The sequence below is a fragment of the Eubalaena glacialis genome, chromosome 2, assembly GCF_028564815.1.
Source record: "Eubalaena glacialis isolate mEubGla1 chromosome 2, mEubGla1.1.hap2.+ XY, whole genome shotgun sequence".
Classification (NCBI taxonomy): domain Eukaryota; kingdom Metazoa; phylum Chordata; class Mammalia; order Artiodactyla; family Balaenidae; genus Eubalaena; species Eubalaena glacialis.
The window spans coordinates 34,677,853-34,694,102 of record NC_083717.1 but is presented as its reverse complement, the minus strand read 5'-3'; positions in this window follow the sequence as shown (position 1 = coordinate 34,694,102).

The window sequence follows — 16,250 nt, the reverse complement described above, 5'->3', positions numbered from 1 at the left end:
GAGGAAATTGACAAAGGGCAGGGTCGAGCTTTGGAAATTTGCTGGGACTATAGGCTGTGGATTTCAGGCAGATGGGCCAAGTAGGGGGCAGGGGTCCCAGTTAGGAGACAGCCTGGGGAGAGGTGATGGGTGTGCTTAAGTAGAGAGGTAGAAAGGAATGATAAAATAGCTCAAGTCAGGACGGTGAGCTCTTGGAAAACGACTGTGCAGTGGCAGAATCCATTGTTCACCCAACCAAGAGTCACCGAGCCCCAAGCACTGTGCTCAGGGATAAATAAGGATATCATGGGCCCTGCCTTCGTGGAGAGTCAAAAGCAGGACACAATTCTGAGCAAATAAGTACACATGGGAGGCCTGGTGCCAGAGGGTCAGTGCGGGAAACACTTCTCCAAAAGGATGTCAGCAAATAACCATCCTTGGACAAGTAGGCAGACTACTGAAAGTCCTGATGGAACTATAATACATCATCATTTTGTTAGTGCGTCATTTACTCTATCCTCTCCAAAGACCACAGGGTGGCGTGTGACCAGAAAAGTGTCTCCCCCTCTTGTTTTCCCTTCTGGTTGCACCAGATCCCTGGGGAAAAGACCACCCACAATGCACTTGTAATTCTCCCTGTCCACATGCAAGCACCAGCAGCCAGCCTTTACCCCAGGGGCAAACCTGCGAGACTAAAGTCTCTCAGTCCCTCTTTATTGCCCTTGGCAATCTTGCAGAAAACCGGCCATCCCCCTCCATCTAGGCTGACCTCTTGGGTGACAGGCTTGTATGTACTCTTAAGTCCTGGAAGCAGAAGAAATTTCCTTCTGTTTACAATCCTGACTTCTGAGGAGGGTGTACCCTATGAAGAGGAAGCCCTTCTGTTCTACTCCTCTCCCTGCTGGGCTTGGAAATGCCAAGGGCAGGATTTGGCGGCAGGAGATAGGAAAAACCAAATGGCCTGCCTAAGAGAGCAAGAAGAAAGCCAGTTTCTTCCCCGTTGGGGCGGGGAAGTCTGGAGAAGCACCAGCACCCAGGGGAAGGGGTGCCCAGGAGAAAAGAAGCTCCCTGGGCAGGACTCTGCACTTTCCACAGGCATGGAAGCAAGGCTGCCAGCTGTCTCTTCTAGATCTCAAAGCACAAGGAGGATGTTTAGCTTCTAGGAGTGTCATTCTGTTTTAAAAGTACCAGAAATTCATTTCAAACTCTTTCTCCCTTTTTAAAGTAGAGGAGCCCCCTTTTCCAACTAAAGCAAGACGGAACTGAATTACAGAAAACAGAGAGACTCAAATGATGAGCCCCAAATGTCCACCCTGTCGCCCTGGAGGATACCGAGAGTCTACAGAGCCTAGTTTGAAAACAGCTGATCTATTTTCTCTCATGCCTGACTTTACAGGTGATGAAAGTGAGGCTTACAGAGCGGGACTCAGTGCCAGGAGTTCTTCAGGAAGAAAAGCAGCGGCTGGAATCGATGCCACTTTCCTCTCAGTCCAGGGCTTTTTCTACTTTTCAGCCCTCACAGGTCCCCATCCGAGGGACCACTCATCTTTTTACCACTGACCCGTTAATCTTGTCTTTCTGGTCAAAAGAAAGTTCTGGCCTTTATCGCTCCAGAAAGATATACATAGAAGCATTTTACACATTGAAGGCAAGATTTAGAATGCAACAAGGATAAATCCATTTGGGTCCATTTCTCCTGTTCTTTTGTAATATGAAAGCCAGTAATTACAAACGTGTTCTGAAAGCAAGGCAACCATGCAAACACTTAACAGTACCCTAGGACACAGTGGAGAAATGAGCCAGTTCCAGGAAATTCTGGAGGGTGTCAATGCAAAGACACATTTCCCCAAGCGGTCAGCATTTCCAGTTCCTTTAATGTGACGGGAAAAGATAGAATGTCCCTTCAATTCACAAATGAGGAAACGGAAGCACAGAGAGGTTATGGGAAATACCCAAGTTAGCATCCGAGCCAGAACTAAAAGCTACCACAAGCATGCAGGAAGAGAGGAGGAAGAAAGAAAGGAGAGAAAACAGAGAAAAATAGGGCCTTGTATTTTCATAGCATCCCCAGGTGTTACACCCCTTTCCACACAACATTTTATTTGAGTATTACCATTACAGGAAGTTGGAAAATAATTCTATGTTCTATGGCTAGCTCTGTAGTTTAAAACACAAGCTCTGGAGTCAAACATTCCTAGTTCAAATCCCAGAACTAACCACTGGCAGGCTGTGTGACCTTCAGGTAAAGTCACGACCTCTCTGTGACTCAGTTTCTCCATCTGTAAAATGAGGAAATAATAAAACCCACTTCATATGGTTATTGGGAGGCATATATGAGAGTGTCCAGGACAGAGCAAGCGGTCAGTAGCTACTGCTGCTTATTGAACTGGAAAGACCGACATCAGGAGTGGCTTGACCAAGGAGTTTTCTGTTTGCAAGATTCACAAGTTTCAAGTTCAAGGGATATTTCATTTTACAAATGGGGAAACAAAGACCCAGCCAGGGGAAGAGAAGTGGCTAAAGTCACACAGCTAGTGACTCCAGGACTCCTACTAATTTCTTCTGTTAGACGCTAAGGTTCCAAGTAAGAAGCTGGGAGATGAAGCATGTCTTCATTACATAATTCCCAAATAGACAGTAAAGGTGGTAATGTTTAATATTATGGCTCTGTGTGGTAGAAAAATTCCATATGGGGAGTTAATTACCTATAAATGTATCATTCTCCCTTCTCTTAGGGTGAGCTCTGTGGGCCAGTAGGATGGTCTGAACTGCCCAGAAGCACAGAGGCAGTGCCAGTGCATGGCCTGGGTAGAGCCCTGGACCCACTGCCTCCAAATCCAGTGCTCCCTGGATCATACAACTAGCACACCCTCTAAGAAACGGGGAGAGAAATTACACACACCACAGTCCTTGAGTTGTTGAATTTCTCCTTCAAATATCCTTCTAGGGACTTCTGTGAGCTGCACTAAACTGTAGCTTCAACTAGGGTAGGGTTATTCTGTTTATCAAAATCTGATAAATACCCTGAGAATTTCTGGGAAGCCCTCTCATCTGCTGCTGTTGAGAAGAAAAACTGCAACAATGATTCTGGAAGGCAATTTTGCATTACATCATCAAAAGCCTTAAAAATAAATGTACTAGATATCTCTAAATTCCACTTTAAGGATATTATACCAAGGAGATGTGTATATTAACAGGAAAAATTGCAAAGAACACACAACCCAAGTATCCAATAATAATGGGTTGTTTCAGTAAATTACAGAGCATGTATGTTTTGGAAGGCTATGCGACTATTAAAAATCATGATATAAGAGCAATATTTAATGATTTGGGAGATGTTCATAACATTGTAAATTAAAATGAGATTACCAAAGAGTTTATAATGTAAGATGTCTGTTTTACGTTTAAAATGTGTATTTTTATTATATATATTCATAGGAAAAATAATATAATTTATAAACATGCGTGAAGATCTATTTGTACATCTATATGTAAAATATGCATACATGCTATATATCATACAATATATAATATCATATAAAATCATACACATGTATAATCTACATAATCTGTACATATATAATCTATACACATATATATACATAGCTGATATGGAGGGGGCATCAGACTTCTTTATATTTTTTTTAATATTTATTTATTTATTTGGCTGCTCCGGGTCTTAGTTGCGGCATGCGGGATCTTTTATTTGCGGCATTCGAACTCTTAGTTACGGCATGTGGGATCTTAGTTCCTTGGCCAGGGATCAAACCCGGGCCCCCTGCATTGGGAGCGTGGAGACTTAGCCACTGGATCACCAGGGAAGTCCCTGCCTCAGGCTTTCCATATGAGAATGCTTGTTTTGTTTTGTTTTTCTATAATGAGCATGCAATTTTTTGCAATAATAAAAAAAGAAAACCCTCTGAAGACATTCTGGCCCAGGGGTAATCCACACCTAAACTAAAGCTCTGATCTGTGTCCCAACAGCAGGACTAGTGGATAAAAGGTCTCAGTGGTTCGAGAAGTTAGGACCAAGAATGGGAGCCAACTCTCTGCTCGAACTCCTCCAAGCACCTCACTCAGCAGATGTTGGCAGCTTTTATATAGTCACTGTGGTCCACTTCTCGTGCTCATTGGTAGTTTGTCAGCCAGAAGAGCTTGCGAGGACAAGGTCTTTTCTGACCTTTCTTTGGAGGTGAGTTGGATTCGCTAACTGGGCAATTGCGCCCTCGTGTGGCACCTCCTGGGTACAGCTTTTTGTCCGTAACGAGGAAACTATGGACTCAAGGCAGGAGACCCCTTGTAGACCCCAGTTTACGAGTGGGTCTTTGTTCCCAAAGGGAGTTGTTAAGTTGGGCTTCTAGAAATTACAATGCATCTCCCTAGAAGTGATAAACATTGAGGTTAAGAACCACTCAAATGTCAAAAGCCTATTAAATCACTGTCTACTTATAATAGTCTCAGCTTCCCCTCCTGTAAATAATACTGTTTTACAGTATGTTCTAAGAGTATCAAGATATTTGAGGCTTTCCAACAGGATGTTTTTATTGCCCTTGATGTTTCCTCTATTTGAATTTCCTTACTCAAGACACTTCTTCCCCATGTAATTTCTACTCATTCATCAAGACCATCCCAAAGGTCATCTCCCTCAACAACATCCCCAGACTGGACAAAGCCAGTTACCCCTCTCCTGGCTCTCAACGCACTTTGTATTTTCTCTGCAAATTGCTATGATTAGAAGTTTTTATTGGCAATGGGCAATTTGAACCAGTGTGTAAGCTCCACGAGGATGGTGGCTTTTTGTTTCATTGGTGTATCCTTAGCACTTAGCACAATGCCTGATACATAGGCGTCCAAAAGTACACGTTGATCAAAGAATTGTTCGGTTACGTATTCCCCCTTCCCAGCTCCCTTGGGGCCATCTTCAGTACAGTCCAGCACAAGCACGCTTACCCTTAGATACAGTCATAAATGTTATTTACTGAAAATACCCAGCTACACCCACCCAACACCCACCCAACACAGAGACTGGTTGCACACGGACTTGGTCATCTCCTGTCTGCTACTGTCTTTGAATGACTGTCCACCCAGATCTCATGTGAACCCTGAAATGAGATCCCTGGGGCATCAGGCAGGCCTCGGTTTCCCCACCAGCATCATGGCCTGATTGATAAGATTCCTTCCTCTCCTACTCAGCGCATGCTCTGAATCTTAGGGGTGGGCAGGAAGCCCTCTCCTGTTCGTCCCAGGTGAATTGTTTTCCTTCACTTCTGCCAGCCAGCTTCCGGAGTACCCGTCCTGTGCTCGCTGCTTTCTCACCTCCTGAAGACCCATGATGTCTTCCCAGGCTCATAGTAGGCCCTCTCCCCACACCCACAAACCAAGACACACTCCTTCCACCCGACTCTGGGGGCAGAAGGTGGCTGGTGTTTGTTTGATCAACGCACGTCTCCATTCCTGTAACCTGGGTGCCCTGGGACAGGCTGAGCAGACGAAGAGATTGTGACCCAATCCAGTCTGAAAACCACGCTGAGCCCTAGATGGGGGCTGGCCACTGCCGCCCCGGTCAGACCCCCGCGCTGTGAACGGAAGTCAGAACACATCTCAGAGCAGGAGCTGTTCTCTTTACAGAGCATCCCCACAGATGCTGGTTACAGGCCCCACCATGACGACAGTGCCAGAACAGGACCCGGCTCCCGCCTCCCGAAGCATCTGCTCTCCCATCCTCCCCGTGTGTTTGGTTCCCAAAGAAAACTCATTGTCAAACATACAGAAATGTCCTCTCTCTACCAATGCAGCACTCAAAAAAGTCTATTAGATTTCCCTGGAAAATGTCTGTTTTCCATAAATACCCATGTTCGTTTGATAAACATTGATGAAATGCCTGCTATGTGTCAGATACAGAAGTTTTTGTGGCATTGAAATGAGCTTCCAGTGAGGCCATGGAATGCTCTGGAGGCTCCCACACTCCATGTGTAAGAGCAAAGTTCCCACAGCCTACGGTCCCTCTCATCCATCGCTGGGGCTATCTCCGTGAGAATCTCGGTCAAGAGATGTCAAGATAAAAATGTAAAAAAAAAAGGAGTGATGGCAAGATAATAAAAGTGCATGCCCTTTGGACCACCAAACCTATTTACAGTATTTCTCTAAGAAAAATAACTATACAAGTGTAAATCTATGCATAAGAGTGTATATCAAACAGATGCTGAAAATAGCCAAAAAGAAATAATATAACCTAGATATCAATCCTTAGGAGATCGGTTTAAGTAAATGATGATACATATCTCCAGTGAAATATTATACTGCCCTTAAAAATAATAATGAGTGGGACTTCCCTGGTGGTCCAGCAGTTAAGACTCCGCGCTCCCAATGCAGGGGGCCTGGGTTCAGTCCCTGGTCAGGGAACTAGATCCCACATGCTGCAACTAAGGGTTTGCATGCCGCAACTAAAAGATCCCCCATGCCGCAACTAAAAGATCCCACATGCCGCAACTAAGACCTGGCACAGCCAAATATATAAATATTTTAATAATAATAATAATAATAATGAGTATCTATATTTATTTACATGAAGAGGTGCCCATGTGTACTAGGTTGAATGTTGTCCCCCCAAAATTCATATTTACCTGGTACCTATGAGTATGACATTATTTAGAAATAGGGTCTATGCAGATATAATCAAGTTTAAAAGAGGTCATACTAGATTAGGGAGGGTCCTAATCTAATGACCAGTGTTTGCTTTTGTTTGTTTGTTTGTGGGGGTTTTTTGAGGCCAAAAAATGAGTTTATTGGGGGTTTGTTAGGACTGCAGGCCAGGAGACACAGATCCAAGAAACACTTGAACTGTGTTCCAGTAGGCTACAAAATGGGGCCCAATGACTGGTATTTTTATAAGAGAGAAATTTGGATCCAGACACACAGGGAAAACATCATGTGAAGATGGAGACAGAGATTTGAGTGATGAATCTACAAGACAAGGGAAACCAAGGATTTTCAGAAACCACCAGAATCTAGAAGAAAGCCACAGAGCAGATTCTCCCTTGGACCTTCTGGAAGGGAGTAACCCTGCCAACACCTTGATTTCAGGCTTCTCCAGAACTGTGGGGCAAAACACTTCTCGTGTAGCCACAGAGTTTATGAAGATCTGTTACAGCAGTCGCAGGAAACTAATCCACCATGTAAATCGCAAACTAGTAACATCATATACAGTATGACACTATTTATGCACAATTTTATACAAATTAATACCCATGTACAGAAGCTTAGAGGGATGTCTGAAAACACTTATGGGTCCCCTGAGCTTGCCCTCTCAGTTCTGCCCTGTGTTAGGGAAAAAAGAATCCACCAACTCTAACCCTCTTGTGAATTTAGTGACTCCTTGATGATGTCTGGATGTCAAGGGAAGAAGCGGGTCATGGCAGCATAGCCTATCCCCACCCTGCTCACACTTCTAACATCCTTCCATCTTCAAAGTTCATGTTCCCAACAAGTTACTCTTCCCGACCCCCATGTGGGCTGGTGGAAGGCCCTGATCCCACTGCGTCCTTCCTGGTGAGTAGCCCTCTGGCCAGTCTATGTGCCCAAGCCCCCTTGGATTCAACAGCTAATACACCCCACCCTTCAACCTAACACTAAAAATCATCAGATCCTCACTAGCCCACGACTGGGGGTCACGGTGAGCGGATTTAACTTTTCCAAACTTCCAGACTGGAAAAGTGTAAGACTTCAATATAAGGCATTTGGAAAGAATTCCTTTATATGGCTCCTCAGTGTGTGCGCTCCAAAAGCAATCATTCTAGAACCTTCCATAGATGGTCAAAAGTGTGCCTTGTAACTCATGGGTTGCATCCCTTTGGCACAGCTTAAGGCCCACCTGTGGGAGAAAACACCTTCCCTGTAGCTCCCAGCTTCCCTTTGTATGTCTCCTTCCATGCCTTGAGACTTTCCACGGCTCAGGCTAGGGCTCTCTAAACCTATTTCCTCACCCCACCCCCAAGGAGGGAACAGAGGGAACCAGTTCCCATTGTCCTCAGCTCCAATCTGACCTCACACCCTAGCTGGCCCTGGAAGCAGGAATTGGCAGCAGGGCTGATCCCAACTCCACAGCCTGTTGGCAATAACAGCATGTCCAGAATTTCCAGAGAGGAGTACTCAGCTACTCCTACCAAGCCCATACACAACCTGCCCACTATTTCTCTCACTCACACAACTTGTCCAGAAATTCTAGATTCACCAACATATACCTTCCCGGTAAGTTCTTCTCGGGGAACATGGACCAGTGACCTCCTACAGATTGAGTTGGAAATGACCTACAGTCCGGCTCTGCCTGGCAAGTATCTCCATCTGTTCTTGGGTCATTGCCCATGGCCTTGCCTACCCCAGTGGGAAGGGCTTAGGTTCCCCGGGCAGCTGCTGTGTGAGAGGAATCTGGAGCAGCTGGGCAGAGCTGGACCTAATGGGCTATGACTCCAGCCAGCCAGAGCCCATGATCTGCAACTCTTTCCTAAAAGGCATGACTTGTCCACACCGAGGAGAGATTCTCTGAGGGGTTTCAGGTTGCCAACCCATGCCATTTCTTCCACACTGGTAACAAAATATGGGTGTACCTCACTGTGGGTGACCTTAAACTTCATTTCAATCCTACCTGCTCCGCTAAGGGGTTCCGAATCCCCTGTCTTGAAAGTAGCCACCAGCACTTCAGCCTGCCTCTGTTCAGTTGCCAAAAAAACTGGATTAACGTCCATGAAGCCGCGTCCACTGCCCCATGCCCCTGCCACAGCTTTCTGGCCACCCAGATGCACTGCATTCGTGAGAGAATAAAGAGCTGGGGGAGGGAGTTCGCTACAAGCTCCCGTCTCTGGATGCTCCTGGCAGTATTTGATTGAGCCAATCCCCATTTTTCATACTAAATTCTACTGTTTTCTCCACTTTGCAGAAAAATGCCTGAATTTTATTACTGGATTAGGAGTCTGTTTGCCCATTCTTCACCAGAAGAAAAGGACTTGACAACCAACTCCATCACGTATATGTTTGGTGACTTTGAGCAGGTTTTGGCCTCCCTCTATGCCTCTATTTTCTCATCTATAAAATGGGATAGTAACACTACCTTTTTGCCCACTCATTCCAACAAGTGAGTCAATGGATTTGAATAGTACCAGGCTCACACTATGCGCTCAATAAACGTTGCCTGTTGTAACATCACCATCAGTGTCATCAGGACATGCTTCCTCTGTCCTCCCTTCCTCCAGCTAACAGTCCTGCAGTAAACTGAGATTTTTGGTTCTTCAACCGAGGCACTCTCTGAGGGCCTGTCTGGCAAACTCTCAGGAATCCCCCTTTATTCTCAACCCTTGGGATGTTCCATGCCTACAGCATTTCCTCAATCCCATAGATCCCAATTCTTCCCTCCTGAATTAATACCCAATTTAAGAATCCAGCACCACCTGCATCCCTTACCCCATCACATGTCCTAGCCTATCAGCCCTGGGTCTTGGAGTACGTGCATGCATAAACCAGTGTCCCTTTGGGTTGGCCTGCCAAAGACAGCAGCCTGCCCTCTCCAGAAGCAACCCAAATGTCTACAGAATTTCTGGGGGCCAATTCCATATTGGGTATTTTTTTTTTAAACATTTTTTAAAAAATAAATTTATTTATTTATTTTTTGGCTGCATTGGGTCTTCGTTGCCGTGCGCGAGCTTTCTCTAGTTGCAGCGAGAGGGGGCTACTCTTTGTTGCGGTGTGCAGGCTTCTCATTGTGGTGGCTTCTCTGATGCGGAGCACAGGCTCTAGGCACACAGGTTGCAGTAGTTGTGGCTCGCGGGCTCTAGAGCGCAGGCTCAGTAGTTGTGGCGCACGCGCTTAGCTGCTCCGCGGCATGTGGGATCTTCCCGGACCAGGGCTCGAACCCGTGTCCCCTGCATTGGCAGGCAGATTCTTAACCACTGCGCCACCAGGGAAGTCCCCCATATTGGGTTTATGTAATACTCCGCAGAGACAATCTCCTCCCATGTTTCCTGCAAAAGGTCTTGTGCAGGAACTGGCCTAGAGAACTTGGCCATGGCCCAAGTCCCAGCACCTTCTCTAACCCAACCTTCACCCCAAAGCTTAGGTGCCAAGATTATGGCCACTATTTTTCTGATCCTCTCCCTGGGTGAGGATTTATTTTTGTCGAATAAATCTGTAATTCCTGGCACCATTCTCCTGACAGTTTGGCTGCAGTGTGACGGAGCCATTCTCTGGCTCAGTTTAGGGTAGGATGAGATTCAGTAACGGTTAAATGCCAATCTCCGTTCAATATCCAGATGTTCCTTGCCATCCCCCAAACTACCCTCAGAGCTACACCTTTTATCACGGAAGAGAGCAGGGGTACAGGCTGCAGTGTGATGGGCTCGGTTCAGGCACATGCTTAGACTCCTGGAGAAAGTCCAATCATTGTCTGTCCTTACTCCGAGCTTTGGAGGATGCTACTGGTATTCAAGAAGCATCGCAAAGCATCCCTGCCAGAAGGACCCCAAGTAAGCAGAGGCACTAATGGAGAACCTGGGGGAACAGACCAAAGGAGTCATCCCTGACGCTAGGGGTTGGGCATGGACTGGCATTGCTATACCAGTTTTATCACATTGATTCACTTCCATACTGATTGGCAAATAGCTGTTAACCCCAAACTGCCTTAGTGCCCCTCTGCTGCAGTGGCTTCCCCAGACCGCCCCCCCCCACCCCCGCCCAGGCCACCCAAACGTCACCCTCGCCACCATTATTCAACAATTAAGGATAAATACTTAGCATAAGAGGCGGTCCCTAGGCCTCTGCCACTGTACTACCTGCTTCTTTCTGATTGGTCAGGGCAGGCTGTTAAATATTGGCTGTCAATATATGGGCTACCAGCCCTGGCTGGACCGGTTCACAAAAGGAAGAGTGAATGGATCAGAAATTTGATATGGAAACTTTGCTTCAGTAAAGTAGCATTACGAAAAACAAAACATACAGACCTAAGGATTTCCTAAACTCCATCCTCAAGCCATCCAAGCTAGGGGCCAAATCCTTGAACTTGTAACACAGACTTGATCAGCCAGCCCTCCACCATGGGAAAAAAAAGAGACATCCACATCCAGGACAAGTCAACTGGGGGCCCAGGGGGATCACAAGTGCATATCTGGGGAGAAAATACCTGGCCAACTTAAACCTCTTTTTGGTAAGAAGGAGAACTCCTAAGAAAGAAAAGGTGGAGACTTTTTTTTAAATTCAAGGATAAGGGAAGATGTCTATAATCATCTAGGCATATAAAACTTTGTAGGCAAAGGAATAAAAAGGGAGCTGGCCTGAAACTCCTCATCTACTGGATCAATAAAACTCTGAGCGGAGAAAAGTCTGGAAAGCAAGATTTCAAAACCCAGCAAGTTGTTGTTCATGATTTAAAGCAACAGAAAGACATTCCAAGGTATGTATCAGTTCAGAATACGCCTCTTAGGTAACTTTCCTGAAAAATATTATGCAATTGGGCTATAAATCAAGTTAAAGAACTCAATAATAGGGAGGCTGTTTTACAAAGGGACTTATTATATAAACACTGAAAAAATATGTATTATATAAGCATAAAATAACTTAAGCATAGAACTAAGATGAAATAATTATAGTGAATAGAGTGACAAAACAATGTCCTGTTACATCATTCTTGAAGAAGAAATACTTAATAATAATAAGCATTAAACTTTAATTTTTTTTTCATAGTCAAGAATCCCAGACTATACCAAAAACCTGGGAGGCAGCCAGAGGTGAAAGAAATTAAAAATGGAAATTTTCTCCCCTGTGATAACTTTTATTGAATGTTCGAGAACTGTTTTAAATGCTTTACCTGTGTGTGTTGTCTTATTTAGTTGAAGCTCACAGATCTATGAGGTAAAGATCACCCCCATTTCATAGATGACAACATGGATGCACGGAAGTGTATTACTTGTATACATAAAAGGAAAAAAATTAGAAATATGACAGACATGAGGAGGGCAGGAGACATACCTTTATGTCTAATAAAATAGATTTTTAAAAGTAAGGATTTTTGAAATGGTATCATTAATAAGTTTGACTTAACATACATTTAGCCCCTCTGGCCTTCAGTTTCCTCCTCTGTCAAAAGGGATGGGACTTCCTTCCCATTGTAATGTTTTGTTTTGTTCTTTTAATTTACTTATTTATTTATTTATTTTTGGCTGCGTTGGGTCTTCGTCGCTGCGCGCAGGCTTTCTCTAGTTGCGGCGAGCAGGGGCTACTCTTCATTGTGGTGCGCGGGCTTCTCATCACGGTGGCTTCTCTTGTTGAGAAGCACTGGCTCTAGGCGCAAGGGCTTCAGTAGTTGTGGCACGTGGGTTCAGTAGTTGTGGCTTGCAGGCTCAGTAGTTGCGGCGCAAGGGCTTAGTTGCTCCGCAGCATGTGGGATCTTCCCGGATCAGGGCTCGAACCCGTGTCCCCTGCATTGGCAGGCAGATTCTTAACCACTGTGCCACCAGGGAAGCCCTCCCATTGTAATGTTCTAAGGGTGCTGAGAGGGAGAGGATGCTTCATCTCAGCAGCCATGCAGATCAGGCTACTTGTGGAGCTTTTGGAGTCTCCAGAGCTTGATTTCTAAGACCTGAGATGATTGTCCCAGAATTCTGGACTCAGTCAGAAGAAAGGACCAAAATTCCCCTTTGCTCTCAATTACAGAAGTGACCTTCGTCCTCCACTTCCAATGTAATCGAGTATCTCAAGAGGGGCTGCTGGGATCCTGCTGAGGGTCCTGGAAGAGTCTGGCAGGAAGAATTCTTCTTTAACACACAAATGAAAGTGGTGATCTCGCTGTCACTGGTCCTCAGCTGGTGACCCTCACTCTCCCTCCTCCGGCTAACTCATTCCCTTTGGGGTAAAGGATTGGGCAGGGCTCCTCTCTGGTCACCTGCTTCTGGAGATAAGTCCTTGATGACTCTCTGCAGCCTCCCGTTCAGGAGATAAATTTCCTATTTGGGAGGAAATCACACCCCCTCTTCCCCAGCGGAGTGGCTGCATCTCCCCGCCTTCAGCAATGGTGGGAAGTGACCACACCCACTCTTCCCAACCCTGGGGGATTCCAGCATTTGAAATTTCAGAGCTGGAAAGATAAACATCACCGCTTATCCCTCACTCCCTCATGGTTCCTCTTCAGCAACAGAAAAGGAACCGAGAACCCGGCTGCGCGGAAACTCACCCATCTGCAGGCGTTGTTAAGGGAACCGCTGCTGTAATTTACACTCACGGGCTCCTCCTTTTCCTCCTCATCAACACCCCCACCCACCCCTTAAGGAAAAAACACAACAAAACTTTGGTTCTTATGTCCAAGGTAAACTTCACGAGCCTGGCCCTCCGAACCCCTCCTCCTGTATTTCCAGAGGCGAAACTTTAAAAAAAAGGATATATTGAAGCCAAATTTTGGTTATCCATTGCAAAGTACATATCACTGTACAAGAATATTATCCTTCCCTCCCACCGCCTCCTTCATGGGTCTTACCTGCCAACTGAACTAGATTCCTGATGTTTTTGCCAAATGTGGGAGGTGCAATTTATTTTTTCCTATACCGGTCTTTGCTGAAACTGTTCGCTCAGTCAGAAATGTTCTTCCTTCTCTATCTATGCCTTTGAAATCCTTTCCATCATTCCCAATCTAGTTGAAGTGCCCTCCTCCCTTCCAGAAGCCTTCTCCCATTCTGGTGTCTTTTTCTGGAGTCACTCTCCCAGCCTTTTCTTCGTCCCTTGATGTCAGCGTTGACCCTATTCTGCCTTACATTCAAGTTCTCTGTCCATCTGCTTATCTTCCCAATAGACCAACTGTTAGCAATTCACAGGCGGCACCATTTCATCATTGCACTCCCAGGGCCTGGCATGGTGATGGTAAGAAAGGGAAGGGGGGTGGGGTACATCTGTGTCATGTACATGTGTATGTATGCATGGATTTATTGAGGGGACATTTACACCTCGTTATTTCCCCAAAGAATCTAAGGAAACTTTAGAAACAGAACACAACTCAAAGCAAAAGCTAGAGTAAAAGAGAACAATGTGTTTCAAGGCACCTGGTAGGAGTTGTTTACTACAGTTGATTGCTGGATTTATCTCTGAGTTTCCTGGATGAAAGGGGAAACGCGCTGGCTCATATATTTTGCATTGTACAAAAGCTTTGGAATCAGATTGGAAAGAGAAATTTTTCCTGGCACCATGTTCAAGGAGAAATTTATCAAGTGAGTCCTTATATAACAGACATGAGGTAACCCAAGGAACAGCAGCTCCAACTGGCTTTTTGCAAAAGGACACAAATGTCCTCAGATGGACAATTCCTGTGTTCGAATGCAGTTCAAAGAGAGAAGGGATTTCTGCGAGAAAATGAGTTAGCGTGGCCCATATCCAGGGCTTTCCCTACATTTGTAGAAATTTTGAGAACCCAGAGAAAAGAAAAGTTGGTATGAGTCCGTTTAATATCAGATCTCAAAGACCCCACCTAGATCCATCTTAAAGAACTTGGTGGCCAGCTTGCAACAGCTCAAGGCTGGTAGAAGCAGGGAGTGAGCCAGGAGTTCAGACAAGAAACCCACCCCTTCCTCAGGAGGCAGACTCCAGAGGGGCTGGTATGCACTGAGTGGGCAGGGCTCTGTGTTCAAGCACACAGTATGTGTCCCTCCATGGATGAAGTCAAGAGACCCACACTGTTCATCGGGAGGGCATGCCCAGCCCTGGTTAGCCTCAAAGGAGACTCGAGAGAAATCTAGGAGCCACACAGATGTCATGACAGGCAACAAAAGAGACCTGGGGAAAGAAAAGGACAGTAACACCAGGACCCAGCCCCAGGGAACAACTAAATGCGAGACCACCAACATGGCGGACACGGATGCCTACTTCCTGCCTTAGGCGAGGCTGGGAGCATTGGGGTGTCCATCTGTGAGTTTCACAGGCGGGAAAGAGAGGTGGCAGTTGACCATTTCAACTCACCTCCTTATGTACTTTGTATGGGAGGAATTGAGGCCCAGAGAAACTAAAATCTAAGTGCTCCCATCTGTGGCTACCACAGAGAAAATTCTTACCATCTTCAGTCCTAAGTTGGCTGCTTTGTCTCCACATAAAGAGGGGAGTATTTGCCTTCTGGGGCCTCATTGCACCTGAGGAACGGCAGTGCCTCACCATGGGTCCACTGCTGAGATACCACTAGGGTTTTCAGGTTGAGATTTGTATGTCTAGAAGGAACTGTCTCTTTTTTCTTTCCTTTCTGTGCTTACTGCAGCTAGAGCACCTCCCGAAAGGTGGGCTTAGTCCCTCTCACTCACGTGACTCCAGAGGCCTGGACCCTTCTCTCTGAAGGCACTCTGGATGAGAAGAAGGGCTGGTCTCTCAGTATATTTGCCTCCAGTGAAACCTGAGAATCGAAACCCCATGGTCACCTCAGACCACCACAGACATCACGGGGTTGGGAAAGATAGACATCCTGTGGTCCTTATTAGTAGCTGTCATGGAAAAGGAGAGCTCAGAGACAGAGCATGGAAAGGTCCAAGGAGGGGACCACCAGGATGCCCAGAAGGAAAAGTAATCTTGTATTCCCCTTCCCGTGTATGTGTTGTAGCTTTATCCCAGGTAGCCCCGGTGCGGACATTCTGCAGCCACGCCAGGGCAGTTCTGATTCCATTGTATTCAACAGTGTCTGGTTGATAAGGTTGAAGATGCGATGCCAGTTGAGCCCAAAGCTAGAACTTAGTGCAGACCTCGACCTCTCATTCTCATCATTGCCATTGTCATTACCACTGCTGACGGCAGCAACGTAAGAGTGGTGTTATGGGTCTGAACAGCTTGGCAGTCAAGTACAAAACTGCAGCATGTGTTTCCCCAAAAGAAATTAGATTATGTTTTCATTCAGCTGAAAAGTCCAGAGCAGCAAATTAATCAATTGATTAAATGTTTTCTAAAAAAAAACTCCTTAATAACTCATCCCGTTAAATGACTATCATCTTAAGCATCCACTGTGTGCCCACCACTCTATTAGGTAGTTTCCATAGAGACTGCCTCTGATCTCCACAACAACTCTGCAGGCCAGATCTAGCCCCTCTCACTGTAGAGGAAATGGCACTGAGAGCTTGGGTACCACAGGACCAAGGTAAGTTAAGCAGCTCTTAAGAAGCTACTTGTCATCATTTCGTGGTCAACCAGAAAGGTACCGGTCAGAGGTACCCTCCGTGCTGCTCTCCGCATGCAAACCTAGGGGATGATTGGGAAAATATGGAATAAAGAAACTA